Source organism: Corapipo altera, unplaced genomic scaffold (assembly GCF_003945725.1).
Source record: "Corapipo altera isolate COAL_440 unplaced genomic scaffold, ASM394572v1 71, whole genome shotgun sequence".
Lineage (NCBI taxonomy): Eukaryota > Metazoa > Chordata > Aves > Passeriformes > Pipridae > Corapipo > Corapipo altera.
Genome location: NW_020884916.1, coordinates 2829808 through 2835837, shown reverse-complemented (window position 1 = coordinate 2835837; position 6030 = coordinate 2829808).

Genomic DNA, 6030 nt, shown 5'->3' with positions numbered 1-6030 from the left:
GGCACAGCTGGGCTGCTGCGCCCGTTTCTGGGCTCCTCAGGACAACAAGGAGCTCCCGGGGATGCCTTAAGGTCCTTAAGATCCTTAAATCCTATTATATAGAGTTTTAACGCAGCTTTTAACGCTTCACAACTCACCGCCCCTTGTGCCAGATTCTGAAGGTTCTGCTTAGCGTCCTTTCCGAGGAAAGATTTCAGCAAAAACATCTAATTTGTACAGAGAACATAACACACACTGTTAGATACAACTTTAAACTAAACTATCAAAGAAAAGAGAGACGGATTCGTACCCCAAATGTCAAATGGGACCACCAGCCCAGTTTAGGGAGGTGTGCCCAGGGAAAGGCCTGAGGGTGGTCTGGAGGATGGACAGTTTTGGGGCCGTGATGTTAGGTATGATAATTAGCCAGTATTATAAAATTATAACAGCTATTCTGTGTGCTTGTGCTTAAATATGTTTTATGCACCTTAGGGCTTTAATTAAAGACCTGCTCCTAACAAACTGTCCAGAGAATTTTTCTCTCATTTTAGGCAACACTGGAGCAGGTCCAGTGGAGGGAGACAAGGAAAATTATTTAAAATTATATAAAATTCTTTAAAAATAAATACATGAAATAAAAATAAATAAAGATAAAATAAATAAAGATAAAGTAAATATAAGTAAATAAAATAATTAAAAATAAAATAATAACATTAAAAAAATAATTGAGGAGCTGGAACACCCTTCTGACCAGGAAAGGCTGGTGTATAATGTTGGCAGCTTGTCCAGCAGCTACACCCCTTTGCTGGCAGTGCCATTCTCAGCCAGTTCACCCATTTCTCTCCTGTTTATTCACTGTCTTTTCTGCAGTGGCTGGTCATGACCTCAGAAGGAAGGATAGAATCATTGAATCCCAGACTGGCTTGGGTTGGAAGGGACCTTAAAGATCCAGTTCCATCCCCTGCCATGGGCAGGGACACCTTCTACCAGACCAGGTTGCTCCAAGCCCCGTCCAACCTGGCCTGGATGACAAATCATGCAGGGATTAAGGACAAATCCACCCAGCAACGAGCCTGCCTGGTTCCCCACCTCCATCCTCGCCAGGATTACACGGTGGGAATGAGACACTGTCTGAAGCAGGGCCTCTCCTCCCTGCCAGAGGCAGAGGAGTTCGAGGAGAGCTCCCTTAGTCATGGCTGAATGGCTGCAGGGCATCCACACCCTCTGCCCAGGCTGTAACATCATCGGGACAGCTCTATCCTGTTACCTGCACACCAGCACAGCACAATGGCAGCATTGTGGGTGCTACCCAGGCAGAGGACAAGAAAAAGTGTTCAGCAGCAGCCCAGGGGGGTGAGGGATTGGTTTAACTCCTGCTCTGCCACGTATTTCCTGCCTCACCTTGGACTGACATCATGGCTTTGCACCCACAGGAGACAGACAACTCATGCTAAGCCAAGGAGGCAATTCTGGGAGCCTCAGAGTTGGACTAAGGATCTCTCAGCAGAAAATATCCCTCCCAAGAGGCAAAGTAAGCCCTGGGCAGACCACTGCCAGAGCTGGAGCCATCAGCACATCACCACAGCAGCCCCAGCTGCAAACTTAAAAGCTCTATTAGGCTTAATCATAGAATGTAATCTAATCAGATGTGCCCCAATCTATTGCCACTCCCAAAATTCAGCTCCTCTGTCTCCCATTCCCTGCTTCTCCTTGGAATTGGTGTACAGCAGCTTTTTAAATAAAGCATGGGGTATGTGTCTTCAGGACATTGTTGCAGACAGTCTGACTGACTTCCTAACCTTGCCTGATGCAGAATTATGACAGATTCACATTCTGTATGAGCTGGTTCAAATTTTACCAGTAACTCTCTGTGTGGAAGGGCTCAGGGTGTGCAGGTGACATGGTCCCAATCCCATGGACCATCTCCTTGCAGTTCTGCTGTGTCACCCTGTCCTCTCCACACTCCCCACAGCAGCAGCCCAAGCTGCCAACACTGAAATACATGTGTGGCTTTCATTTTCATGGACCTGTTTGCCCTTTAACACAGGGAAGAACACTTTGGTGTTCTTCCTTTTTACCCTGGTGACTCAATATTGGGTTTATTTCACTCCTGTGCAGGCCAGCACAGATGAACATTGTGTTCAACATTGTGTTGCCTTGCTAACACTCCTTTAAAAAACTTCACACCCACATGCTCTGAATGGCTCATTTGATTCTTTTAATACATTCTGGAGAGAGCTTTGTCTCCATTTGGTTTTCCTTCCTCCCCTACTTCTTGTATCTGTTTCAGTGAGATAAAAAATTCCATGGCATTCAGAGGCTACACTTTTTTCCTAACAATCCTTATGGTTTTTACAGAGCTCACCTGTGCTGTTTGGTTGCTAGAAGGCAGACAGAGCATACTTGAGCTGGTAACTGGCACCACAGGCCACACTTGGATTTGAAACACATTTCAGGGGCTGCTTTCTATAGTTACAGATCAAACTGGATAGAACAGATGTCTCTGTAAACCTCCACTGGGTCAGTGCTGCAAGTGTGAGAAAGTGCCTGGCCGACTTCAGAGCCCGTTTCAACAGAGCTGGACAGGTCAGGGAATTGTTAACACAATATAGTCTTCCACCTCTAGGGACCAGTTTGAATTCAGGTCTAAACTAACCCAGATTCAATGTGCTTATCACGGTGGCTGCCTCATTGTTCAAGTGAAATAAGTTTGCTGGGGCTCAGTCTCCTCCTCCCTGGCACACAAGTATCCTCTTGCCCAAGTTTTTACCACCCTTGGCCCCTCCCTGGCAGGCTCCCCTTTTTCCCACAGCCACCTCCTCGGGGTTAAAGAGGCCATGGGAACTGGAATCACCTTTTTTTTCTTGCTTCCTCCCTGTCTGGTTGTGCAGAGGATACCAACAGTGAGACTCTAATGCTGGAGCTACTTCACTGACTTTTCCATCTTATGTGACAGAGCCTCCCAATCCAAGTTATTTTCATGCTTTCAGAGCTGGACCTGATTAACCTCAGCAAGAAAAACAACCTCAATATCAAAAAAAAAAAAAAAATTCCAGTCACAATACTTCCCTCATTACTCGTGTTTCTAATTCACCACTAATTAATGTCACCCACTGTCACAGGAGTCTGAGTAGGTTCATAGGATTGCACATCCTGAGGCCAGAAAGGAACCAGTGTTACATCCAGAAAAAAAGCCACAGACTCCCCTAATTTCACTGTCATTTGGTCTGAAGGCTAAAAAAACCCAAGCACGTACTCCTGAAAAATTACCTGAGACGGAGAATCCAACAGAGTCTGTGAAAAATCAAACAGTTAATTACTGATTATGCTAATAAAAAAAAAAAATAAAAGCAGGCTTCATTCCAGTCAGAGTGAGGCATCTAAACCCAATTAATTCCCAATCCACACCAATAATGTTCAAAAGGTCTTGCTGTACCCAGGGCAGGAGTGTCCCTGTCACACTTGGGGACAGGGACACACCCAGGTCACCGAATTTCCCTGGCTCACACACAGAGAGAGAGGCAGCAGCAGAGGAAGGAGCTTCTGGGAGACTCTGCTGCTTATCAGAATACTTTTCCCTATATTTAAAACCCCAGGGGCTTTAGGGGGAGGATTTAAACCAGGCAATTTTCTACTCTTATTTGTACCTTTCTGATCCTTTCGCTTCTGGGTCCAGCAACCGCAACTTTCTTCATCCCTGGAGATTATTCTTCAACCCCTCCAAGAGACTTCAATTTTCTCACAAATCTCTCTTCCTTTCACTTAATTTAAACATTTATGGCCAATTCCATGATTTAATAACGAGAAATAAAATTGGAGATTTACTAAGTGTTGGGAGACGACCTTTCACTCCATCTGGGGATTAAGAAGGGAGTTAAAGGTGTGAGCCCTGTCAGCCACGCTGGCCTAACCTGAGCCTAATCCTGACAGGTACTGAGCACTGCCAGCCCAGGGAAGTCCTGTGGGCTCACAGCACGTCGCACATTTGGCCCCATAAGACTCAAGCTGGCATATAAATCCATAGCAGAGCTGTCTCATAGATATTTTGCTAATAACTTTAGAGCCTGACTTCATTTAGCACCCCTGCCAGCTGATCAACTCCAAGCTGTTTCTCCCCACGCCATTAATTTAAGGTAACTGTTCACTAAGATCTTTGGTTCCGCACAAGCGCTTCCCAAATCACTTCTTCAGCCTCTGTCAATTATCCCAGACTAATGCACCTTGAAGTTACTTTTTAGAGCAAACACTACTCCACAGTCATAATTATAAAATATTACCCGTGGCCAAAAGATTGGGACAATGCAGCTTTCAAACTTCAGAAATTGAGGCTGTTCATCCGAACGGAGAGACCAAAAATAAATCAGTGCCGGTGTCGTCTCAAGATCTATTGGATTTTCGTAATTTGCCAATTGCTGGCCATGTTCATAGGACCAAATGGACCTTGAGCCTTTTATCCAGTTGATTTCATTTTCTGGATGGCTGCTATTAGATAAAGGCAGCTTCCTCAGGTGCTGCTGCAATGGCACCAGCCATCAGATTACGTCTGGCAAATCAAATCCCACACACTCGGGGCTGGCTCGCTCCTCTGGCTGCTCTCTCATCCTCTCCATCACGGTGTGGGTTCTCTTGGGCACTCAGTGCAGGATGCAGCTAAACCTGGTGTGCTTGGGAGACCCCCAAACCCACGTGTGATCTGCTGTGCCAGCTTCTGTGTTCCCTCAGTGTGGTACCTTCAGGTGCTCCAGGTGCTCACTGGCCCAGCCTGAGCAGCAGGAACAGCAAACCTGGACCTGGGTTGTGCCCAGTGCCCTCCTCCAGCCAGCTCTGGATCTGTCCCTGCTCCTTAGCATGGCCTGGCACCCACCTGCTGCCCCATTCCGGACACATCTCATTTTGGACCATGATTCCCATCCTGATCAGTCAGACAAAGAGGGCACCAGCAGACAGGAATGAGCCCAGACATGGAAATGGCTCTTTCTCCCTCTGCCAAATGCCCTGGATTCCTAACTAGTTGTTGTGATGAGACAGAGAAGTGCCACTGCTGTCTGATTTTGGAATGGGGCTTTGGCTGGGAGAACAGGACAAAACAGAGGGAGAAGCTGTCTCTTCCCATCTTATGTGTGTAACAACTACATTCCAGGTCTGGAGAACGATGCTGGCTGTGTCTGTGGGCTGCCAGCATCCATAATAATTAACCATTAATGTTAGCAAACACTTGGCAAATCCCCACCCGCTCTCAGAGTCCTTTGCAAACATGAGCAGATTAAACTTTGCCAGGCCCCCTCCGGTCCTACACATTAATCCAAAGAATTTCCTCCACTTCTGTTGTCTGACAGAGTATTTAGCAAACACTGGGAGGTTGGGAAGAGCTCAGGTCACCCCCATTTTACAGCAGACTGGAGGCCCAGGGTGGCAAAGGGATGTTCCCAAAGCCTCAGTGAGTGTTGCTGGTGCTCCAGTTGTGGCCTCCAACTGTGCCCCATCCTTCCTCTGCCTGGCAGGTCTTCATCCTTATCTCACTGCCAAGAAGGTCCAAGCAGGAAAGGGATGCAGGCTTAGTCCAAAGTCTGACATGGACCAGCAAGCTGGTGGTGTGATAGCTCTGCTCCTGGGACACAGTGGCCACCACAGACACAAATAACCCTGAGCCAAGCGTGGGCCAGCCAGAGCAGTGTCCTAGGACAGCAGCTTCTGTTGTCCCTGCTATGCCTTGGTGGCATTTTCACCATCCAGCTTTGCCATCCTGCTGCTTTCTAACGGCCCCTAGGGCACCCACAAAAGGAGTGGGTTTCACTCCAAAATAACGATGCCCCCCTGAAATACGGTGCCCACATGGGGGAATTGTAATGAAACAGCTTGGTCAGAGTGACTATCACATCTGCTAAACCAGCAGACCTCCTCCACTCCCTTCCAAAACTCTGTTTTAACACCCAAGGTCCAGCTCCTTAAGAAATGCCCACCCATTTGGCCCAGTCACACAGCCAGGATTGTGCCAGGGCCGTTAGAAACGACCAGCAAACAAACCTTCCTCCCAGAGCAGAGCAATCTGCA